This window comes from Anthonomus grandis, chromosome 7, assembly GCF_022605725.1.
Source record: "Anthonomus grandis grandis chromosome 7, icAntGran1.3, whole genome shotgun sequence".
Classification (NCBI taxonomy): domain Eukaryota; kingdom Metazoa; phylum Arthropoda; class Insecta; order Coleoptera; family Curculionidae; genus Anthonomus; species Anthonomus grandis.
This window is the reverse complement of record NC_065552.1, coordinates 29,311,878-29,338,519: the sequence shown is the minus strand read 5'-3', so window position 1 is coordinate 29,338,519 and position 26,642 is coordinate 29,311,878. Positions and strand designations below refer to the sequence as shown.

The 26,642-nt window shown below is 33.3% G+C and overlaps 1 protein-coding gene across 3 annotated transcripts in view; it reads left to right on the top strand.

Annotated features, from left to right (window-relative positions):
- LOC126738754 (potassium channel subfamily K member 15) overlaps nt 1–26,642 on the top strand; it is a 79,650-nt gene that overhangs the window by 4,489 nt on the left and 48,519 nt on the right. The window contains exon 1 of one of the 3 annotated variants that reach the window (XM_050444193.1): nt 3,590–3,795. The exons of 1 other annotated variant lie outside the window; for it this stretch is intronic. The gene's annotated coding sequence lies outside the window, so the exon portion shown is untranslated. Of the gene's footprint in view, nt 1–3,589; nt 3,796–3,873; nt 3,992–26,642 lie in introns of those variants that run through there. One more of the 3 variants, XM_050444194.1, reaches the window with a different exon arrangement.

Here is a 26,642-nt window from a genome sequence, read left to right as displayed (position 1 = left end):
ATTTTAAAAGCTTGATTTCAATACAAAGTTTACTTAAAGACTGATCCTATATTACAATTAAAATTTAAACAATCTTGCCTCCGTCCGAAATCGTAATCGTCGTAACGAGAAAACTATAAAAATGGTGATGCAATTAATGTTTTCGGTTGCGGTTTCAATTAAAATTTTTATGGCGCTCACTTAGTCATTGAAACGTCCCTTTTAATAAAGATAAGTCTCGTCTCGGATCCGGGAATAAAACTGCAATTAAATTAGCTTTCAAAAACAATTTTTCTAACGGGCGGGCTGGCTTATTTTTTCTTTTAATGCACCGTTGGTTGAGCATTTGCTTGATTTTTTTTTAAAGTTGTATGATTTTAATGAAAATTAATAGTCATTTAATTAGCTAAATATGATATTTAAATGGTTAAAGCTATTTAATTCTACTTTTATACGAAAAATACATACAAAAAAATTATTCACGACCATGTTTATTAACAACATCGTCATTAACACAGGTCGACATCTTTTTGCCATTTTCCTAATTAAATTTTCAATGACATTTTGCTCAATTTGTAACTTTTACTCTTGCATACAGATTAGCAATTCTTCCATTACCTGAAACACTATTCCTAGATTTAAAACAGGACTTTTCAATATATTTCAAACGTGATATTATATAATTGAAACTATTAAGTTGTAACTAACTGAACTCCTATCAAGTTTGAATATATTTAAACTCAGGAGTTCAGTTAGGGGATTGGCCTAGGTCTTCTTGAATCAGAACATAAGTGAAATCTTGATACATCTGTAAAAAAATGCATGTGCATTCACTCTCTTACCACCTTAATTGTAAATTGCATGATTTTCACAAAATAATACTGAAGCTCTAAGAAGAGGTCTGGCCCTAACATTATTTTCATGTAACTTATTCCTTAGTGTTTAAACACTGACAATAACCTCTTAGCTAGTTAGCAGTAATATTGTGGTTTCGTAATGCTTAAAGACAAATAAATCTATCATTGTGTGTAGTTGGTGAACCAGTAGTTCCTTCTTCTTTCTCTCACAACACTAGTTTCTTCAAATCTTTGCCAGAACCTTCCTATACTATTCTTGGTAGAACTCACAACTTCTGCAACGTCTCTTATTTATTTATTACGTGAAATATAGGACAACTTATAAATACCATAAGTTGTTCTATAAAAAGGGGTATTAAAAGTTTTATATAAACGTAAAGCTTAAACAGGAACATTGAAGTGAACCTAACTTTCTTAGCAAGTTTGGATAATTAACAAATTCATAAATGATCCTATATACAAATACAGCTTTTAACATATAACGACGAACCTTAAGTGGAGGTAAAAACAAAGACTACTCGAGTACTGAATAATTATGATTATTGATAATGGTATGAGTATGGAAGGTACAATACCTAAGAAATGTATATTAAATTCATTCTAAAGTTTCTATGTGAATATGAAAATAGGGAGACCAAATTACTGAACAATACTCCAACATGGATCTGACCAAGCCACAATAAGCAACACTTATGGAAAATTGTGCTCAATGGAAAAATACTTGCAATTTCTAACGATAAAGCCAATAAGTTAAGTCTCTCATCCAAAATAACCCTTAGGTCATGAATGGAAGTGACATACTGTAGAGGTTGGCGGTTTAATGTAAAGCTTGTCTCAATTTTACAAGCTCTACCAAAGAAACTTCTACAAGAACACCTTTCCTCAGTGGAGTTTATTTTTATAACACCAAATATGAAAACGATCCAAATCAGCCTGCAATAATGCTTCGTTCTTTAAGCTATCAACACTTCTTTTAAATTTCAAGTCAGCCAACATTAAGCATTTGCTATTTTCAAAACAGCTAAGCTGATGGTGATGAATGGCAGCCAATTTTGACTCTTTGACTTCTATCAGAAAGATTGTTCTTCATCCACTAAACAAACTTAGAATGAAAACCCATCATTATCAGTTTTTCCAGAAGAATTTGATGAACACACAATCAAATGCTTTAAATAAGCATTTATCTATTTACGGTTCTTGAATACACTAATTATAGCAGACTGCAAACTAAGTTTGTTCTCGATCGTTTACTCCAAAAACCATATTGTGATTCTGATAATAAGCATAAAAAAATTGTTTGACCACAAGACTATCAAAAAGTTTGGGTATTGTAGATAGAATGCAAATACTATGATAAATATGTAGGTTTTCTCATTGACTATTTTTGAATAAAGGCACAATGTAGTTTTCTTTCCAAGCAGCTGCGAATTTAGAACAGACACACTTTTTTAGTAGAAAATTAGAAACCATCTGACCCAGCAGCGAGCTTATTAGGCAGCATTTTTGGGTAAGTTTTGAACTTAGTTACTCAAAAACCAGTTCGTAATCCAGTGAATTTGGAGAAAAACTCGAATTTAAGCCTCAAAATAAATGTTAAAAGTCTAATTATTTTTATAGCAATATCATATTTTGCTGAGGCTCTACTCTCAAAGACATCAGTAATAGAAATTACAGATGGATTACTGGCATTTGTCAAACTACACTATCACTACAGATTGATTTGAAGGGTTTGCAGGGTAGTGGATCGCCGGATGCTGTTATGCACATAGGTCTCTTAATGGAGCCGTCATAGCGGGTTATCAGAGGCTAATAGCCTAGGAAAAAGCGATAAAGCTCTCTGATTTGAAGGACTTAAAGTCGCTCGGTACACTGTACCCGTTACCCAAGAATTTGAACTTAGTGCTGAGCACTCCCCGATAACATGATCTACAGTTTCGCCCTCCTCCCAACACCACCGGCATTATGAGTTATACGCAATGCCTCGTATGCAGATGGCCAGACCACTGAATCGGCATCGACCGTCTCGGCACGGTCGGTACAATCGGCCGGATTTGCTTCACATGTATTTAAATGGGGCCGCGCGCACTGAATCGGTTCGGTTGGTTCGGTTTTCTCCGGCGACGATCTCATATTGTGGGGAGGGTAACTTTTGCCGATTGCACCGAAAGCCTGCGACTATTTTAGCATTTTTTCGCATAGAGTGAGGAACTGTTTCAAAGAATTTTAAAAACCGTTGATTTGATAAATATGTCAAACGAAATTTTAATCGAAGCTGTTCGCAGTTTAAGAATATTGTATGATAAACAAAACACATATTATCATGATAATTTAAGGAAAGAAAACGCTTGGGCGGAGATATCCAAATTAACTGATCTTCTTATAAGTGTCATTTATTATATCTTAATCGATGTTTTCGTTATTTACTGTTTATTAAGTTGGCATCATCAGGGGATTTTAAAACTCAGTTTTATTATCTGAGGATGCCAACTTGGTCGGCGAAATGTGCGAGTGTGAAAGTTCTCGTTTTGTTGTTAAGTGGTGTACAACTTTTGCTTTAAATATAATTTATGTTTTTACAAAAATACACAAAAAAGATAGCTTGTTATATAGTTCACTCATTCAAATGCACGTTGGAATGTTATGTTTTAATTTATTTTATTTGACTCTATACAGGGTATCCCACAACGAATGCCGACTATCTCATAAAGTAGAGTTCAGAAATTTTAACGGGAGCTTAATCACAATACTTCTATATGCTCAAATAGTCTAGCCACTTTTAAGCGTCGTCGTGTCTTCGTTCTGCCGATTGTATGAGCGCTAGTTACCGACCGAATGGACCGAACGTGCCGAGCCGACCGAGCCGATCCGATACAGTGGACGCCCTCCTTTAATTATCAGTCTCTGGTTACGAGACCCATCTAATCGAATTTCGCGTCTATTTAAGTGCAGTAGATTTCTGGTAAGGTATATGTGTGTTTTACCCTTTCTTATACCAGATGTTTCAGTTCATCTTCGTAGGGTCCAGTTGTCCAGCAGACTCTCCATTGACGCAGCTGCTACGTATTTAGCTTTATCGATTATGGATTTAGACACCTAGAGAAGCTGAACCCTGCAGTCCACTTTTACCAGTTCCTTTAGGACCTTTATGCACTCGAGTACGAATTTGGAACTCACCTTTTCAGCCGTAATAGTCTTAATGGTAGCCCTACTGTCCGAGTAGATTGATACGACTGTGTTACGGTGTCCGCAGTTTAGAATTTTCTGTCCACATTTCGACACAGTAAAAACTTCAGCCTGAAATACAATAGCGTGCTTTCTTAGCGAGTATACTCTGCTGGTATGTGGGCTTTACCACAAAGCCTTGCACCAGCTCTATTGTTCATTCTAGAGCCATTTGTATACCAGATGGTCTCCTTATTTAGCAGTCTAGGCTCATTGTAGTGCTGCTATTATTTTACTCCTCTCTGCCTGCAATATTGATCACAAAAGTCTTGTAACCTACAGTCTCAGGTGTCATACAGCTACTGCCCATCAGAAGAAGAAGGCGCTCCTGTACGACCTGTGATCAGATTATTGCATGACTAGTCTCACGACTCCGTAGATCACCACGGTCATGTAGCCTATGCGCAGCTTTCATTGCCTCCAATTTTACCTCCAAGTCCAATGGCGGAAGACTCAATAGAGTTTTTAGTGCTCTAGTTAGCGCCATTTGCATGGAATCCTATATGCTGAGACATGCAAGGCACCAGACTCTGGATTTCTGGCCTGGATTTCTGCTTTCGTTCCCCGTTTGGGAAAAGAGGTTTGATAATAAATGAATAGATCTTAGGGGAAAGACTCCAGGTGTTGCCGAAAGCTCTTCTGCAGGTCTAAAGAGCGCAAGTAGCCTTCCTAATTCTGGTGACCATACCAGGAGAGTTTTAAGTCTAACGTCTGTCCTGGAGTATTGCAAGTACACTCCACCCAGAATGACCACCACAATCACCCCTTTAGGTCCTTTCCCTACTGCCTGATTTATTCTGCCATGTTTGTCTGCATATCTTTGAAATCATGCGCGTTACTTTGTCATGGTTTTTCTAAATCTCATGGTTTTCTTCACCTTGGACGATGTCAAGTCCACTATTAATAAAATTAAGATTCAAATGAAATCTTAATTTTTCTTCCATCATGTTCTCTAGAAATGCTGCTTTATCAAATTCAAATACTAATTTGTCTCTGAGATAAATCTTGAGCTCTGTGCTGAATTCACGAAAATTCATAAGATAGAATCCTCCTATTCATCTATCTTATGAATTTAGAAGCACACATCCATTTATTAGTACAACACATTTTTGGGTAAGTTTTGAACTTAGTAACTCAAACACCAGTTGGAGTCCAATGAATTTGGAGAAAAATTTGGATTCAATATCAGGTTACCCTTGTGTTTTAAGCAAAATTCAGGTTTGCACCAAGCAAATTGGTCCATTATTTCCTAAGAATGTTTCGAGTATGCGGGTGGTATTCGGAACGCCATCTTTCCAGAGGAAGCTTCTTTGTATATCTTTTAGTATAATACTCGTTTCAGATATTACGATAGATTTAATGGATATTTTTTTGTCGAAGCTCTACATCTTCTTTATTTTATGCAAGAGTTTGGTGTATTTGCATTCTTTCTCCTCTCAGTAACGCATTTCTTATTATACCTTTAAGATGATAGTCTCGAGATCTATTTCCGGCTATGTAATTATGCCAAAGAAGTAAATTAATATCGGCATAGCAATAATAATAAGTAGTTTAAAGAGATTTTTAGCAACCCAAACGTCATACAAATGTCTTTGGAGAACTTTTCAATTTAATGAGTTCCTTGGGCTTGTCGTGGATTATAGCGTAAAGTTTTAAGTCATCCAAATAGAATTGATTTGAAATATATGTTTTAGTTGAGTTGTGGTGAAGTGTGGTAACTTAAAGCACAGTGAATTTTATGTATTTATAAGATCTGCACTAGCCAGGAATGTAGGAACAGTAGAGTTCTTGATTCGTCTTTTTAATCCCGTTGTAGTATCCTTTACTATAACTTTGTTGGAGAATTGCTGTGATCCAACAAAGTAAATTTAAAGTTCTAGCAAATTTTTAACTGTGTTTTTTATAATTATTATTACGAAAAAATAGAAAAATGTTTATACGTCAGTACATTTTTGAGTGCCATAGAATCGCATAAGGCATTGTATTTTAGGAAAACCAAAATACTAGCGTGATATTAAAAAACTTCTATACTCTACTAAATATTTCCCTATGGCGCACATTATAGCGAATCCAAAACCCGTTTGCATTTTGATAACATTTTAATATTTAAATATCCCGATGGAGTTCCTTCCATATTGTATCCAGGCATATTTTTAAAATATAGGCGCTGGGATAATGGGGTCTCCTATTGAATCATTTTTATGCATTGTACCTCGGATACGTTTTATAAATTCCATGATAAGCTGAGTGAGTTTCCATGAGTAAAAGACGTGATATGAATGTTTCTTTCTGTAAAAAAATATCTTGTTATCACCTACAAAATCCTTCGTCTCACATATTTCAATTTCTTGTCTTACTTTATTGAAAAAATACACTTCATTTTTGTACTTCATTTTCGCACAGAATTTTTTTTCAATTCAAATATATATATATAAATATATTCAAACAGACCCTTTTCTATAAAACCTTTCAGGTCGGAAATACGTGTTGCAAAAAGGTAACGTTTGAGATTTTATGTAACCTCTTTGTCAAGCAATATCTTTTTATTTGTCACCTTAGTAACAGTTTAATGAAAAATATAGTCAGTGAAAATCTGTTTCTAACATGGTAAACTCACAGACAACAATAATTGGCTTTCAACGTTAACAATGTCCCTCAAACGGAACTCGAGGAAAGATGTAAATGGAATACTTAATGAGAGAGCAACTAACTTGAGATTGGAAAAGCCTTTTTGATCGAAACTTGTTGTGTGTAAATAGATGTTTGGCTTGTTGCATCGTATTGGGGACCCTTTGGGCCCTTATTTTAAATAGATTTCGTGCCTTGAATAATTTTAAAAGTTAATAATTAGAAATGCATATAAAAACATATACTCCTATTCTAGGAAGTTACTTTGCCAAATTAAAATTTTACAATAAAAACTAAGCAAAATTAGAAGGTTCATTACAAATTAAAATGTGTGTAGAAATGAAAAAAGTAAGTACAAAGTACACTGTTATTGTAGAAAACATCGGCTCCACTCAGATGTACCTTTTTGTACCACATCTTTTCTAGGATACTCGACTTTAAAAAATATTTAAAAGAGTGAAAAAATAATAAGAATAAGAAAAAAAGAAGGATACCTTATCTTTCCACTATTTAAAGAAGATTTAATTAAGAAAATATACGAAAATATAAGAGAATACTTCACTCCTAAAGAAATAAAAGGAGCTTGTTCTAACAAATTGATGTCATTTCATTAAGAGCTATACATGCAAGATCTCGACAGGTAGATGGCGCTCATAAATATCAAAGGCACCTCCAGATGGCTAAAACTTCGCTATATCGAGACTCCGTTTTATGGAGTAGTAAGTGCAAGTCTATGAAATCAATTCCCAAAGCACGTCTTTTCGTATGTATTCCATTAAAACAAGTCATGTGAACAACTAGAAAGCACAGTGGCTTGTCAATAACACCACTTTGTACATGGACTTACAGATAGAGATACTCTAAGATCACAGTACCAAACTGAGCAGATGATACCTCCAAATCCAGGTATTACATGAGCACACTCACTTCCGGTCCGTGGGAATCAATAAAAATGAAGGGATTTGCTTACAGAGGACTATTGACTTTCACTGACATTCTTTACTAGAGGCTAGAGTGAACTCTGCTTCAATTGTATTTGCATTAAAAAAATCCTACACAATCGGCATAAAAAAGTATTGAATTCAATCAATCGGCAGAAAAGACTAACATCTACTTAGATGGTTCCAAGCTTAAACAAGGTCGGGCTGTAGTAAATATTTCAGAGACCCCTTTCTAAACATGCCAAATAATCTTTAAACAAAAATATTTCATATAATTCTGGTGGAGGAACTAATCAGAGATAATGTAACTGATAAAACCGGATATATTCGTACACAGCAGACAGGCAGTTCTTGCGCTATCAGTTTCTCATAGAACTACCCCAGTAATTCCACCGCAACCTTAAGGAAGCTTCCACCAAAAGCAGAGTACGAGTATTCTGGATCAAAGGACACAACCACAGTAAAGGTAATTGTTTTACATATAAACATATTCACTTACACACTAACGGAGCCTACCCAGAGGTAAAACATGCATTGTGAAGAGATAATCTGGATTTGTAAAGCCACCTTAAAAAAATCTAATTTACTTTTATTTGATATAGATACTTATATGCTTCTTAATAAAGAAGCAACAATAAACACCCAAAACAAACTTAATAAACCCAGTGATAACATTTCTTCCTCTCTTACTCCCAATGAGGTTGATGTATGGATGGTAAATTTTCAAAGATATACTTATTATCTCCATTAAACAATGTTTTAAGGTATCTTTCTGAATTGTTACAGTATGCATTAAATAAAGACTATGTTACACACGGAACTTTTGAGATTGCCTCTAATATCCAAAATGTAATTTTTTCTAAAAACAATATACTAATTTCCTTAGTTTTTCCTTAATTTGTTTACAGTAGAGACCACAAGGTAGTGTCGGATTTTGACGACTTAAACCCTCCTCCTAGGAAACTAAAATAGGATTACTTCTTGTAACTACTAGATGTATCACTATAAGAAATTGGTCATAGAAGTTGGCTGGGCATAGACATTAATTCTCTCTTGGAGTTGGGTCTACTATATATTAATGATAAGAACATCTCTTGTAAATATGCACATTTCCTTCCAGATCGAAGAAGCGAGTATTCTTGTATATATTTTAGTGTAGGATTTAGTGTACCAGTTATTTCTTTTGCTTCTTGTCTTCTTTCTGCCCACCTTGAGCAGTAGAAGAGTGTATGTTCAGCCGTATCGGCACCTCCACAATAAGAGCATTCCTCTGATTAACTTGAGTTAAGGCGCTTAAGATTATTATTTTTTAATGGTAAACACAAGCACAAGAGGAAAGTCCTATGTCACTCTTGGAGTGGTGCTTGCGCGAAGATATTTGTGAGCATTTATCTTGAATCGCTGTAGGTTGTATGCGTCGGGAAATATGTGAGGTAGAAGCCCGTTCCACAAAGAAGATGTTCTCCAGATGAATGAGTCCTGATACAGCGACGTCCTTGGGGTAGGCAGGTGGACTCGATGTTGATGAGCCGCAACTGCTAGACGCGTCCTTCTTGCCGGAACAGCCCTGGGTGGAATAAGGCCTGCCAGCTCAGAGGAGTACTTACCGTGATAATAACGGTAGAATAAACAGAGATCAGCCACCTTTCTGCTGTGCTCCAGACTATCCAGACTCTTTGTCAGTTCTGGTTTGTCGATAAGACGAATAGCTCTCTTCTGTATAGAATCCAGTTTAAACTATGCTTGGGTGCAGAGCTCCAAACATGCGAGCAATACTCGAGGGAAGGGCGTATTTGAGTCTTATAATTGAGTCTTATAAAGAGTGAGCAGCTGTTCTGGTGTAGATAGGCTTGGACATTTCCATGACCAGTTAGTAGCTGCGTTAGGTAAATATCTGTTTCATCGTGTTTCCTTTCTACACAAGGTCTTGTGTTAGATTGTAGCCTTTTCGTTCAACCTGCTGTGCCATTGTCGCATTCTTTTCCTCTCTATTGTCTTGCCAACAAGTCTATTGGGGGAGTTCTTGCTACTATTATCAGTGCCCATATTGATGATAATGTCCTGTATGCGCAAATTATTCAAATCGCAGTTCCTCGGCGCACGCTAATGAGGGCTTTTCTGTTTTTATTTATTTTTTGTTTTATATCCTTTTCTATGGCTTTTTCCTATATCGATGCACTATAAAGCATAATAGATTCCACTACCAGAGCCAATATTTTTCTGAATCCCTAGGGTCATCCGTACGTTTTTGGCATTAGACGGTTAAAAATGTTAAAAGCTTTGTTGGCCATGTAGCTTTTGATATGGTTTGCAAAGGTAAGATTTTTATTTAGATTGATGCTTCATTACCTACGAACTTCTTTGGTTCTTCCTTATTGACTATAAGTGATTGCGTCCTTTGCAATCAGAAATGGTCTTTATTTTTCTACCTGAAATAAGGAGCACTGCCTCGCTTTTGTTTGACGCCAGTTTTAAGTTATTGTTCTCTATCTATTTCATATCATAATTGAAGACGTGATTTTGGGTTAATATTTTTACTAGGTAACCCAGTTGTATAACAATTAAAACCTGCATGGGAATATTGGAACAAGGGCTTCCTGATAATATTTATCGTAAACATTTTGACTGGACATACCTGATGAGATAGTTGAAATGAACATACGTAGTGTCTACAGTCTTTGAACCTGCAACCTAAATTTCATTAAGAAATAATTGGTTATCTGAAAATAGTTTTTTGGTTTTGTAAAACATGAAGAATAATTGTGTTTTAACAGAACCTGCTGTTTTAGTGGAGACCGTGGAATTGCATCAAACCTAAATCTTGACTCAGAGGTATTCATCAGAGTTATAATTTAAGGCAGGTCAAATATTTGGAATAAACTTTAAAAATATTATACTTCATTAAGAAAAAGACCTGGCATACCTCCATTCATGCTTTCATTAACATGGGCCTCTTAGGAAATGTGAAAAACCTTTATTTTTATAAGTGCCTAATAATAATAGGTATAATAGATCTTCTTACATAAGGAATATTTATAAGACAATCTTGTCCTAGTGTTAGATATCGTTAAAGAAGTGGATAAATTATTATCATTTTTGCTACAAATTAATCGATTAGGCACCTAGATATTCTTACCAGCTCATGTTTTTTCTCCATTCATTTTTGCTCATGTTGTTCCCACCAAGGAACCCTATGTTTAGAAAACCTAACCCCATTCCAAATTCTTTTTCTTTCCCAATTCTTTTTTTATTGCTTATCTTTTTTTATATATTATTAAGTTGATTAGCCCTAGGCCAGACTTGCCCTTTGTACATTTTGGTATAATAAAGACATTATTTATTCTTCTTTATGTCTTAATATCATAAAAAATAAAACTTGAAACTGAAAATCACTATGAATAAAAAGGCGCAATTTCTGGAAATAAAAAATTACTATCCAGAGTGTCACTAAAATTACTACTGTCAAATTTTTCTAATGTCCACGATCCAAAATTCCGCTTTGGCCAATCAAGTTTCATGGAGCGAAATTTATTACAAATAGAGTGTAAGGTGATTTTGACAATTGTGACATATTGCATACTCGACAGTCAGTATACTAAAGCCGAATTTACTGAATAACGTTGCGTTTTTTTACACAAAAAAAATTATATCAATCCCGAAATCCACGATTAGTTGTTGTCAAAAAAAAAAACAATGCACCTAGTCTATCGACAGTTTCATTCAAGGATAAGAAAGAGAATACAATCAGCTATAAACATGATTAAAAAATCAGTAGGGGAGGATAGTCTAAAGATCTTTACCTTAATTTCCTCCGAATTTAAGTGAATAAATTTTACTATTGAGATTACTTAAATACTTGGTAGTAACTCTGGACACTAACTTACACTGAAACAAAAAATACTCAAACAAAAAAAATATATGCAAGCAAAACGAATTTTTGGGTAAATATGGACTTTAAAACCTTACATTGGATTTGCACCAACAACATAAGCAGATTGAATGTAATGGATAAGACTCTCGAACGAAAAGCTAGGCCAAACACAAATTTAAGTTTTTTTAGATATAATAGCAGCAACAAAATCAATGCTTTCAACATCCATTAATACATATCATATACGACTACACTTGGTAATTCAGAAAGTAAGATTAGTATTAATTTGAATGGATAGTAAATTTCTAGAGAAGATAGTCAACATCAGCAATTTAAATTTTGGGGATATGATTATGTATATAAATGAATTAAAGGCTAATAAAGAAAAATACAAAACGGAGAATGGAAACATTTAGTCCTTGGGAAACCGTACTATGTGTCAAACAGAAATAAAGGACTGCACTAGGGGAACAACCAAAAAACAGAATAAATATTTTGTTTATAAATAAATCCTAACATACGAATAAAAGTATATGTATATTCTGTTCACAGAATCTAATCTGGTAAACAAAATGGAATATGTTAAATATTTGCTTTATTTGTGGACTTAAGTTATGTGGATTCGTGTTATTGAATAAGAAAAAAAATTCATTCCTGAAAATATTTTTCTTATTACTCTATGTCTCGTAAATAAGAAATATATATTATTGTAAGAGCGGATCTTACCTGGTAACAGCAAAATATAGTTAGAAAAAGAAGCGCATATTTAAACATGAATTTTGCAGAATTGTTTTGGAATCATTTTCTATCCTGGAAAAATAAAATAAAAGTTTCTTGGTAAGGTTTTCGATAGGCTGACACGTTGCACGGTGGGTATAAAACTTATATTTAGGTCCAATAAATATTTAAAACTTATGAAAATATTTAATCAAAACGTATTCTCAAAAAACTGTAATTATTACTTATAGATAAATATTTAACAACATATTTATAAAATATGAAATGACAGATATTTATTTGAACACAGGAAACATAAAATAAAAACAAAAAAATAACATAAAAACCTTCCGTATGGTTTTTGCGACCAATGTAACATGACATCTTATCAACGCTATCATCTTTCTTACCATGAAAAACTTTATAAAAATAGAAACTCGGTCGGTTTTTCGTGGCTTCCAGAGCCAATTTGTAATACAGAATAATATTTTCTATTTTCTACTCTGTAGCCGGAATTTCTTTTGGGTCCGGAGATGATAAATTCATGAGGTGTTTTCCTTTCTGTTCGAATTATGACAGAAGACCTTTGTTTATTTTCCTTGTGGCAATTTGATTTTTAATAGGACATGTTTTTGTATCACTATCCGAATAATAGTTTATACTTTATACTATGTAAGTAATTAAAAATTAATTACTTTAGGTTCTTGCATGAAAATGATCATTTTAATCTATTTTATAAATTCAGTTAAGAAAATATCAGTAAATATATTTCCAATCTTTGAAGAAAAAAGAATACTCACTTATAGTATATAGGTATTTATTCCATTGAATACTAAATGTTCTTACCTAAGCATAAAAACCTACTTACAAAAAATATTATACATGGTTTTAAATTTGGGGTTTTGAAACGTTATTGTCTAAACGATTCTCTTGATTTTTTTTGTCCTTTTGCTTGGCACATTTAGCCACTCATGCCAGTATAGGAATAGATTATTATAAGTTAACATACTTATACCGTTGATTGAATATTTGGTAAGATACGCAATCCTGTGTTAAAAAGTGTACCCAGTCGACTATCGGATTGCCGTTCAGTTTCGTGCACCGTGTGGTGCTGCCGCGAAGCGTCAAATCTAGGAACGATTTATCTTAGCTGCGTGGACCTGGCTTTTGGCTTCTTTGAGTCAGGTTTTCAACGACGCTGGAATCTCCGGTTGCGCGGCCGTGTTGGATATTTTTTTAAGATATGGGATGATGCTGCCAACCAGGTTTTTATTATTTTTTTTGAACATATACTTATATACTTATACTTAAGGGTGGAGGCATATTGAAATTTCTTAAAAGTTAAATTTTAAAAACAAATAATTACTTAACAAAATATATTTTTGAGACAAAAATTAATACAAAAAAATATATATAAAAAGTTATTTTTACAAAATTACCAACAAAGTTTAATACAAGTTATAATTCCAACAAACATTATGTTTCCTCCATTTTGTGTTCAAGAGGGTCAAGTTTTTAAATAAATAAAGCCCGTTGCACTTAATTAACTAAAAACTAATATACAAAAAATATGTGGAACAAATTTTAAGATATAAGTAGGTTTCACGTAAATATTATAAAGAATAATTGAAATAATTCATAAGACATTAAGACTTAATACCGATGGTAATATAACTTCTTGATCAATAATTTTTTGTAAAAAGTAACCCATTTTGTCATGTGATGCAATATCTGAAAAATTGTGCAGCGTAGTGAGATCTGTAAAGTAAGGGGTTGTGAGTGAGGATGTTAATAGAAATAGAAAATAGGCCACATTTTAAGTTTTAAGCGACACAAGAAAATTCTCAATTACCAGTTGTTACAACTATACTTAAAACTATAAAAAGATACCTAGTAACAAAAAAAAAACATTTTGTTTAAAGACCCCGCATCACGGTTATACAGGACGTCAATAGAGGTGGTATAATTAGAGGAAAGTTAAGCAATATAGTGTCCTTTTATAATAAAACCTAAATACTTCCTAAATTTTGCAAAAAACTGAAATTTGGCAAAATCATTTTATTTTTTTTCTGGCGTTATTTCAAAATATATGACAAAAGTATTTATTAAATGAATAAATTATTGTGACCACTTTTTCTCGCCTATACGATGACACCTTTAAATTTAAAATACGACGTTCTGTCTTTAAAGAGCCATCATCAACTTGTTTTGTTTTTCTTTGTCGGCGCTATATTGACCATTTGCAGTTTAACGACGCGGGAATCTTTGGGCGTCCGGCCGTTTTGTTATTTTTTTAAGACAAGGGCGATGATGATAACAGCGCTTTTATTTATTTTGTTATTGCCGATATTTAAATGCGCTGTGATCTCGCATAAATAACTAGATAAATGTGGTGGTCAGGTAATGTATTGGAAGGTGCTATCTCTTACAACTTAAATTTTATTAACAAATAATAAATTACTTACCAAAATCCTTTTTTGAGACAAAAATAAATAAATAAAAACAAAACAAAAATTCAATAAGCTTTTATTTATTAATTAGAAAATTAACAAAAATATTAAATAAAGGTGATGATATAGGTAGGTTTCACGTAAATATAAAGAGTAAATTCAATTTTTAAAGATTTCATATCTATATACGGTACTATAGTTTTTTAGAGTCAATAATTTTTTGCAAAAAGTAGCCCGTAATGTGATTTTTGACAATACGGGTTTGTGAAACCAGCCAATATCTCAAAAACTAAGTAGGGTAGTGAGATCTGTGAAGTACACTTTTTTTGGACAAAAATATTGAAAAATAGATACCTTTAACTGAAATTAATATAAAAATAAAATCGCAAAATTTAAAAGGTTTTGAATAAGGGTGTAACAACACTATAAAATATAGAAAATAGGCCACATTATAATTTGCAATACAGGAAAACACTTAATTACTAATTCTTAAAACTAGAAAAAGTTAATAAGAAAAAAAACAAATATTTTGTTTAACAGTATGAAGGGTCTCATCGCGATTATACAGGATGTCCAAAGTAAGGATGAGCAGTAAATGGTTTAATTAGGCGAAAGTTGCGCAATATAAATGCAATGATTGAATAAATGCAATCTAAAAATTGGAAAAATGCCAAATACTTCCTAATATTCAGGAAAAAGGTGAAATTTGGCAAAATGGTTTTTTATTTTTTTCTGGCGTTATTTGAAAATATAAAATAAAATCATTTATACATTGTTGTAAACACTTTCTCTCATTTACAAGTTAACATCTTTAACTTTTAAATACGACGTTCCTTCTTTAGAGAGTCATAATCAACTTTTTTTCTTCTTGTCGACGCCATGTTGGCCACTTGCAGTTTTGAATAACCCTTTTAATTACTTTTTTAATGAGGTAATTTCTAGTGAGTATTTGGAATCATCCTTATTAAATATTATATACCTCTCTCTCTTTTAAATACAATTTCGACTTTCAAAAAATTCAAAACATACTTTATTCATAAATACATGGTACCTATTTGTTGACATGGTACTTCTATGATATAAAATAGGCACATTAATCGACATATTACTAACACATAATTTAAAAACAATACACAATAGTGGGTTTAACATACTAGTATAAACACAAAATGTATTTTCAATTTCAAAGCAAGACGACTTAAAAATTTTTTAGAGTAACATCACAAATTCTAACCTTTACATCTTTACTAAAAACTAATTATATACTATTGGCCTATTCCTAACTATCTTCAAAAAATTCTAATGTTATAAAATACTTGCTTTTAAGAAGTTTCGTTAAGGACTTTTTAAAGCGAGGAGAACTTCTAGAGACTTTTATGACATTTGGAAAATGATTAAAAATTTTTATGCTCAAGTAAATAAGAGAATTCTTAGTTCACTTTTCGGGATGGGCATTGGAATATTGTATTCGTTTCTGATATTATAATGTTTTAAGGAGCCATTATTTTGAAGATACAATTTATATTTTTTTAGAGAAGTCGCAGAATACCGCTGCAGCAAAGTGACCTTCTTCAAGGTCAAATATAATCTCTCCATGAATGAAAACATTACTCGACATTCATTTAATATGTTATTTTTTTTAATTAGGAAAGCTACCATTCGTACTATAACCAGTTTCTCAATAACTTTAAAGGCTTTTTAGGCTTTATTTTTATCTTTTTCAAGAATGAATTTCATCATGAAAACAATTATTGAAAATACTTAAAACACTAAAGACCATAAACATAATATATTGATTTAAAATTTTCTTAAAGTAAAAAAAAAGAAAAAGAGAAGATGGCTCTCATAGACATGAAGAGACAATATCTTTAAGAGTTCGGATTGATTTTTGTAGATAAAATAGATAATTTTCTGTGAGGTTTATAATTAGATTTTTTTAAAGATTTTCTAATAAGATTTTGAGATTCCCATTTTAGGTTGTTAGAAATCAAAGTCTTAATTAATAAATGCAAAAATTTATCAATATGCTGTGGACTTAGTTTTGGTTTATTTATATTTATTTTATCTAGTAATATTTTATTAATTGACTTGCATATATTATTATTTACTTTTAGAGTATGATAAAGTTCATTAAAGGATTTTATTGTATTTTGACACAAATTTGAAAAATTCTCTGATGGGTTTATTAGAGAAGATACATTATTTGATTTAGCAAAGCTTTTATTAATTAAAAATATTTCTATCTTAAAAAACTGAGAACATTGTTTTTACATTTTCTTACATTATTGCACCCACGATTCGCACACTGATTAATTTTGCCTAAAGGAGCCATTGTCTCACAAACTAAACACATTTACATATATCTATCTATTTGTGATTATGATATCCAAGAAAATTTTTTAACAACTACCAAATTTCAATACGGCAAACACGAACCTGTGCAAAAACTCTCCCACACGACTCAGGGATGATCGGCCGATTAATAATGAGAAGCGACGGACGAAATTATTTTCGCGCATACTGGAGAGTATCGCCATCTATTTTTCACGCATTTTTGCGGTCACGCTTTACCCCATAAGGTTGCGTATCTTCCCAAATATTCAATCAACGCTTATACCTTAAAACTAAATCGACACTCACATAAGCCCATGCCAAATCTGCATCTGACTTTGATGATGGAGGATTTACATACATTAGTGTTCAACCCATATAGAAACGTATTTTAATAATATTTATTATGTTGTGTATCGCATAATGAAACTTAACGCATTATTTTAACTAATGAAAATTTTACTCTTATAAAAAAAATATAAACTTTCATGAAGGTAGAAAGATTAAAATACTATACAAAAATAAAACTTAAACTCTTGAAAATATACTTAAATTTTATTTAAAAAAAAAACAAAAATTAATTCTTTAATAAAAATTTCCGTCCAAATAAAAGTAAAGATCTTTCATTCTTTGGCTTACCAATAAGTTAACCTTTCATAAAAGCCTTTTCAACCTTTCAAAAGAATTTCTGATAAAATCTGATACAACAGTCGAACGCAACGCAATATTTTCTAAGAAATTCACCGGCAAGGCGATTCGGCTGGGATTTCCCCGTTATTACGGGGAGATCCCTGTGAACTGAACTATAAACGATGTTGGATAGGATCATTTTGTCGTTTTGATCAGTTTGGTTTGTTCTTGCTGTGGGTACGTACAAAACATAACTATTTCCTTAACAATGAGTGCAAAGCGCAAAAGAATTGTGGTTTCGATGGATACACGTTTAAAAATGTTAAAGCCGATTGATAATGGTAAATCTGTGGCAAAAATCTGTGTAGAATTTAATGTTGGAAAGAGCACTGGCGAAGAGATAAGCATTCGATTGAGGAGTTTTGTTCGAAAATGGAATCTGATAAGAATGTGGGCAGCCGTTTTACGAGAAAAAAACTGATTGGCGAGGTCGTCGATGAAGCTTTGTGCATCTGGTTTCTTCAGGAACGTCGAAGAGGTACACCGATTGGCGGCCCAATTTTGAAAGAAAAAGCTCTGGCTATCCAATAGAAGATTAATAATGGAGGCGAATTTGTGGCAGGTGATGGTTGGCCTAATCGATGGAGAAAGCGACACGGAATTCATTTCGCACATGTAAGTGGAGAAAAACTGTCTGCTGATACTTCAGGTGCGACAGAATTCAAGACTAAGTTTGGTGAAATAGTTAAAACAGAGGAATTATCTCCAGAACAACATGAACAGTCTGCCACTTGGTTTAAAAAGAACAAAGAACGTATTACAGTGGCTGTTTACTCGAATGCAGCGGGAACTCATAAATATTCTCTTTTCGTTACTGGCAAGTCTGTTAAACCACGGGCATGCAAAAACTTGAATCCATCGTCCCTTCCGGTCTATTATAAGTCACAAAAATCAGCGTGAATGAATTCAGACCTGTTGAGAGAGTGGTTTAATTTAGAGTTTGTTCCAAGAGTTAAAAAACATTTAAAAAGTGTTAAGTTGCTTATCAAAGCAGTTCTAGTGTTAGATAATGCTCCAACCCATCCTCATGACTGCGATGTAGATGACATAAAATTGGTTTATCTTCCTCCTAATGTGACAAGCTTAGTGCAACCAATGGACCAAGGAGTGATCGAAAGCTTAAAAAGACGATACAGGCGTAAACTTGTCTCTGAAATTCTGCAACACTCGGAGAGTGAAAACAAAGGTCTTTTAGAAGTCATCAAAGAGATCAATATCAAGGACGTTATCTATATGTTAGCTACAGCATTTCAAGAAATGCCCTCTTCAACGTTTATTAAATCTTGGAGAAAACTTTGGCCAGATGTTGAGAATCTAGTTGCGACCTCGAATATTGCAGGGACTGAAGAAGAAAACAAATCCACTCTAAAAGACCTTCAAAAGTTAACGGGTAACGAAGCATTGCAACCAGAAGATGTGGAAAATTGGATATTAAGTTGTGACGTTGTCCCCTTGAAAATGAATTTTTGAATGAGGAAGAAATCATAGATTTAGCAACCAAAGAACCAGAGAAATATGATGAGAGTAGTGACATTGAAAAGGACAAAACGATTTCTCATGAAGAAGCCAAAAATGTAATGGAACTTGCATTAAAATACATTGAGCAGCAACATGTGTCAACAACATTAGACGTTTTGATGATAAGAAAATGGAGAGATATCGCATTTAGAAATTCACTGAAGGTTAAAAAACAGAAGAAAATCACAGACTTTTTCAAAAAATATTTACATATTAAACTTACATACATATGTATATATGTTGATGTAGCACCTTCATGTATGTAAATATGAAATACATAACTATATAAAGAATATTTCTCCATTATTTTATATTTATTATGTTCATATATATGTGTAATACTCTCTTCAATACATATACATATGTACATAACATAGATAATGAACATAATATAATATGTATTATGTACACATATATAAGTACACTTCGGATTAACCGGCCAAAACGGCAACCGGCCAGGTATGCAGTCCCGAGGTGACCGGTTAAGAGGAATTTTACTATATTTAACAAATTTCTCTCGCAGCTTCTCTAAACCTGTTGGCCTACTAAATTCGTGTTTGTAAATGGTCTCCTTAAGATAACCCCAAAAATAAGTCATTTGAAGACAAACCTGGAAATCTAGTGGGCCATTTAATATTGCGCGTCCCACTGATAAGTAATAATAAATAATAGCAAAGTGCCGCAATGGAAATCCTGCGGCAAATCAGACGCAAATTTCAACAGAAACTAAATTAATAATACAATAAAACTACGTTCATAATCAGTGCCTTAGTCCCATATTCTCAAGTTTGTTGATTCACATGGTCAAAGACTTTGCAAAAACCAATATACATACCATCAATAACCTGTTGCTCTTAAGAGCGTTCAATCCGTATTTCTTGGAACATAAGAAGGTTTGTAACTATAAACCTGCCAGGTCTGAATCCATGTTGTTTCTGAATTAAAATTCCAGTACTGCTCCAAGAGGCTCTTGTTACTCAGGTATAACACATCTACTAGAGGATATCACCTACAAAAATAATATACATCACTTTGCAGAAAAGGTAAATAAAAAATGATCTTCAAGTCTTGAGCACATATTAGAAATTTACAATTCATTACACTTGCAGATTTAGAAAAGAACACTTTGATAAATAGAAAATTCTAATTATGTCTATCAAACACTTCTTTTCAAAGCGATTCTCAAAAGCACCTCTGAGGTCTAACTAAAATTCCATTGCATCTCAAAGACAGATTTTGGTTGCTAAGCTGCCAAACATTTATGAAATTGCTGATTAAATGCACATTTCTTTATAATAAGATATATATGGTCTTTTACGTCCAGGTTTGTGAAGAGGTGTGATAAATGAAATTAGTCAGTTAATTTAATGTATGCAATTAATACATACCTACATTCGTGATGTGAATTTCAGGCAACCACAGGTTTGGTTTTGCTTCCTTGATAGCTCTATTAGTTCAGCTCTACAGTTTCATAATATTTTGCTTTAATTACAGACAATAAAAAACTGCATAAAGCGCTAAATTAAAACCTTTTCTACCGCAAAATTCGCGTCTATTTTTTCATCATCGTCTCCCCATGCGGCGGTTATATGCAATTGTAACTGAAAATGTAACGAACTCTGAACCGAACGCTTTGGCTAGATTCATTAGGTGACATCCCCACGTCGCGTATTTGTAAACAAGTCCAAGCTAGACCGGCCTGGTTGTATGTTGATAATTTTGGATCAGATGTAGTAATTAAATTGCGGTTCGGTTTTACTCTTGCTGAGTTTTCGTCGGTAATTAAACGGGTGTCGCGATCGCCGCTGTGTATTTCCATGTATGTGTAACCGACGCCAATCTAATTTAATTTTTTCCCTATTGGATGCTTTTTTTTTGAGCATTTATACAATTAAGTGGTTATCTTTATTTTCTATTTTCTAGTATATTTAACCTGTAATACCAATATTTTTTATAAAACGCCACCACTCAATGCATCTATAAAACCGATTTTCATTAACAAACAAAAATTATCTTTCCTGTACATGTCATGACGTTAACCGTCTCCACATAAATGTTCAGGTATTTTTTGGTTGGGAAAGCGTTTTTTTTCACTCATAATTAATGAAAAACTTTGGTTAAAACAACTTCTAATGCTTAAGGCATAGTTCTAACCCAAATAAATAAAGGGAAAAAGCAAACTTGGGAAAAAGTTGGCAAGTATTCTTAAGGTCACGTCATATTAGACACAATGGAATACCCTAATTTTGGAAGATTGACTCTTGCGGCAAAAGTCCCTTTCAAAAGATTGCTATTATCGTTGCTATTCTGTTCTCTGCATCAGAAACAGGGAATAATTACAACGTGGTTGTGATGGACTAGTTCAGCAAATAAGTTGAGGTGTATCCTCTACACTGTACACAAGGAAGCCTCAACTATAACCGATACGTTGAAAAAAATAATGGATTTGTCGATTTGGTATATTTTTAAGACCAAAGACGAAATTTGGAATCTAGCTTGTTCAAGAATATGTATCTGTACAGCGATTAAAATGAAGAAAATGAGAACTACGTTTGGATAAATGACTCCAAATTTTTAATTAATTTTTTACCCTATTTTCTAAAGCTATGACCGCATAAAGAAGCAATCGTCATGATTAAAAATGGGAAAGACTAAAACATGACATTCCTATACTTTTCCTGCATCTTTCCTTATTTTCCTCCCCATAACACTTTTTCTTATAATACTACACATTGTCGAATATTTTCATTTCTCTTATTTTATATGCTTCTCAATAACATAATGTATATTCGGTGCCAATGTAAATCACTACTTGTGTTTTTTACTGTAAGCGTTATTGGCTGTCTTCTCCATTATCTGCCTTTTTAATTTACATTTTACAGACAATTTTTCCTATTTTAAATCATTGTTTAATAATTTAATTTATCCGCTTTTAACAGCACTTAACTGGCTTACGCATCAAAACTTAAAAAAAATAAAAAAAAATGTACAGAACTTTAAGTATATAATGGGAATAGCACAGTTAAACTAGCATTTGATTTTTTTGTAAATCTGTGAATCCTTTGTTTTTTTAGACATTTGTTAAACGTGAAGCCCCCTTAGATGAACCGTAAGTCATATCTATTTATAATTTCAAGTCAAGACAAATCTACTTGTATTAAAATTGTTAATGGACCTGTAAATATACAATAGAGTCTTGTATATCTATTTTCCGCTTTAAGTTTATCATTAAAACTAAGTCTCTCTCATTTAAAATACGTTTAAATATTGACCAAACATGAGGTTTGAAAATATTGACTACATCGCTTTATTTCTTGACAAGTATTGTTATTTATAAATCATTAGGCACTTTTCTAGCTAGGATGAAAATTGCCCAAGCTGATCCAAAAAATGATTGGTTAATTTCAGTACTGTAGCTTTTTTCCCATTCGTCAGGTGCGAAACAGTCAACTAATTTATTTATACACTGCACTACGAAAACACAATCACTCACGACTACAAAAGATATTTATTTGTATTGTATTAATTTCCACCAATTTCAATTTCGCGCTAATATTCCAGACTTTACTTCACCGAACTGATAATTGACTATAGGCGATGCGGCTTCTTATATACTCGGCAGAATGCTGATCTGGAAGATTCTCGCTAGATGATTTGTTTCAATCCGAAATGGCTGAGAATTAGCTCATTTTACGGTGTTTACAATATCATTACAGTACTAACAATTATTTTTAAAATATTGAAAACAGTTGTTTGATAAAATCACTTGCCATTTTGATTGAACTACTATTTACGGGTCAATTTGGGTAGGGAAAACAATGCACCTCCATTCTGCGTCTCTCTTAATTTATCTGTGATTCATTTGGTTCTGTTGATCACATTTTATTGCTTCAAAAGAACACTATTGAGTCCGACGAATATTTAAGTTTTATCTTAAAAACAGTTGTTTGTTTGTAATATGCAGACGATAGATCCTTTTTTGATAAATGTAAATACTGAGAGATGGTTTCTAGATAAGGAGTAGATATTTTCTATCTTGAAAAAGGCAATCACTTAGTTCACACCAAATTAATTATTTTTAATTGAGTCATATGCATCTATAATCTATAATAAATAGTCACAATAATAGTAGCTTCATAATAGCATTAACTTAATTCTCCTTTAAGGTGGCAACGTGAAGCAAATACAGTAAATCAGCACTTATTATTCTTTTTTACCATAACAAAGATTTGTTTTACAATTTGCCAAGGAAACAGCACTTATTGCTCAAATCAAATCAAAATCAAATCAAAACTTTTATTATCAAAAAAAAATAGACACAAAGTGTATGGATTTCGTGACAGTTTTACATGTTATAATCTTTGCCCAAAAAAAAATATTACTAACTACCTAGATAACTAAAATTCAAAAATATCAGCTAGATAGCTATCTACATCATAAAAACATTGATTGGCTAGGAATTCCTTTAACTTTCTTTTAAATATCGAAACGGTTTTGCTAATCTTTATATCATTCGGTAATTTGTTGTATAGTTTTGGACCTATTCTTAATACAAATTTTTTAGATATAAGTAGCCTGCTATGAGGCATGGACAAGTCATTTCTAGAACGAGTTGGGTAATTATGAAAACTACCATTAACAGTAAAGGAATTAAAATTCTTAAAAACATATAAGCAAACTTCAAATATATACACAGACGGGACCGTCAAAATTATATATTCCCTAAAAAGAGGTCTACAGGAAGTCATCGGTGATACTCCGGCAATACACCTAAGAATCTGTTTTTGGCTAATAAACACTCGACGTGCATGCGACGTACAGCCCCAGAGCTGAATACCGTACAAAACTCGTGAGTGCATAATAGCGTGGTATAGACAAATTAGTTGATTAATTTCCATTACCACCCTAAGGTTCCTAATGGCATAACATAAGCTACCGAGCTTTATCGACAACTCAGCACAATGAGATTTCCAAGAAAGTGAATCATCCAATGTTAAGCCAAGAAACCAAGTTCAATTAAAGTTGATTTAAAATAAACCAATTGCTAAGTTCCTCTAAGGCTTTTCCAGCAGATACATCAATTGTTTCCATGTTCTGTCTTCAGACCAGTGCAGATGCATCATCAGCATACATGGTAATAACACTATGTGTTATTGCCAGAGGCAAGGGATTAATAAATAAAAGAAACAACACCGGGCTCAATACGGAACCTTGTGGGACCCCAATGTCCACTTTAAGGTTTTCAGACCGCATACTAGATCCGGAGCTATTATCACTGCTACATATTGTGAGCAATCCGCCAAAAATGATGCAAACTAGCTCAACACTACTCCCCTTACACCATAGGATTCCATTCTATCTAAGAGCAAAGTGTGATCTACGCAGTCAAACGCCCTGCTGAGATCACAAAATATCCCAACAGGGCGCTCACCCGCCTCAAGAGCCTCAATTACCCCCGACAAAAATGCCAAAACAGCAGACGTCGTGGACCAACCAAAATACAAAGCCATGCTGGCCTGTCGAAATAATTTGATTTTTTTTCAAATAAGACATAAGCCGATCGAGCATTGCATATTCAAAAATTTTAGAAAAACAAGAGGTTAAGGCTATGGGTCTGTAATTGTCAGGCATAACTCGATCCCCTTTTTTAAATACCGCAATAACTTTAGATATTTTTAACGAATTTGGAAAAATTCCCTTTTCAAAAGTACCCTTCCCAGAAGCATCCTGGAAGGACAATTGCTATTATAAACAAGCAGAATTTCGTAATGCATTCAAATATTTCTTCACCATTGACCATTTGCAAACTTTAGGCATTATAATAGAAAAAACAGCTGAATATAACATATCCATACATCTGGTATTCATAGGCTTCATCAAGCGTTCTACTAAATCGAAATATGGTCCTTCCTCAATATCATGAATAATGGTCGACTCAAGATATAATGCAGTCATAAATAGAGTAGTTCAATAAGGGAACACAATATCATTAAACCTGTTTAATTTAGCACTGTAATATACAGGGTTACTGGTAATTCGATACATTCCTTTGGAGATGTGATAGGGGAGGGGGTAAGAAGTAAATTGAACCCTAATATGTATTATGCAAAAGTTGATAGTTTTCGACATATTTAATTTTTTCTGTTTTTCTTCAAAATGTAAACCACTAAGTTTAAAAGGCAGTTTCCAGAAAATCCGCTGTATATTTTTTTAACTTTTTAGGCAAAATACATGCTCAACACAATAGTGTTTGTGATGGCAAAAGTCCCGCAAATAGTTGTAACCATAGGTAAATTCTCGATGCAAAGTGTAATTTTTTTTTCTTAAATTAAATTCTTCACTTTCTAGTGGATATTTTTTGAGAAAAAAATTATGCTACATTCTTCAAAATTTCCTTAAAATTTCCTTATTACCTAAGCTAGCTCACAGGATACAAATGCTTAAAAGTTAGGTGACATGGTTTTGTATTTTTATTATAAATTGTAAAGTAACGCATTTATCAGTATTTACCTTCACAAATCTTGTTCAAAATGAGAGCCTCTATTGCGAATACAGGCTCGGCAGCGCCTTCTCATTTCAGTCTTTGTTGTTCTAGTTGTTATGGTATTCCTGATCTGCTGGGCAGCGTTGGTTATTCTTTGGATAAGATCTTCCCGGGTAATTATTGGGGTTGCATAAACCAGTGCTTTCATTTGACCCCACATGCTATAATCAAGCGGGGTTAAGTCAGGGCTTCGTGCTGGCCAAGCTATTGGACCTGACTTACCAATCCAACGATTCGGGAAACGTTCATCCAGGAACTGCCGAACTGACCGCCGAAAATGAGCTGGACAGCCGTCATGTTGAAATATCATTCGTCCTCTAACGGCGAGAGGAATATCGTCAAAAAGATCTTGTAGGTCATGTCGTAAAAAATTTTCATAAATATCCCCGTTTAAATGGTCTGGGAAAAAATGTGGTCCTATTACATCCCGGCCAATAAGTCCCATCCACACATTTACAGAAAACTTTCTTTGAAAACTGGTTTCTCTTGTTAAACGGGGATTTTCTTCGGCCTAAAAATGAAGGTTATGAAAATTTGTAATGCCCTCATGACTAAACTTTGACTCGTCCGTCCACAAAATGTCGGTTAAAAAAGTTCTATTGTCTGCATCAGAATTTATAATAAATCTGCAGAATTCTACCCTTCTTATCGGATCCCGTTCTTCCAATCCTTGGACAGGCGTATAATGGTAAGGATGGCTTCCCATTTGCCGAATCGTGGACCAAACTTTCCATTGCGATGATCCTGTTTGCTGCGCTACGGCATTAGTGGATGTGGTTGGATCGTCTTCAAAATGTCCTAATATTTCCTCCTCATCTTCTGCTCGATATACGCGAGGAGCGCCAGCGTCACCTCTTCTTGGTTTTACGGATCCAGTTTCAGCGATAGCTCGGT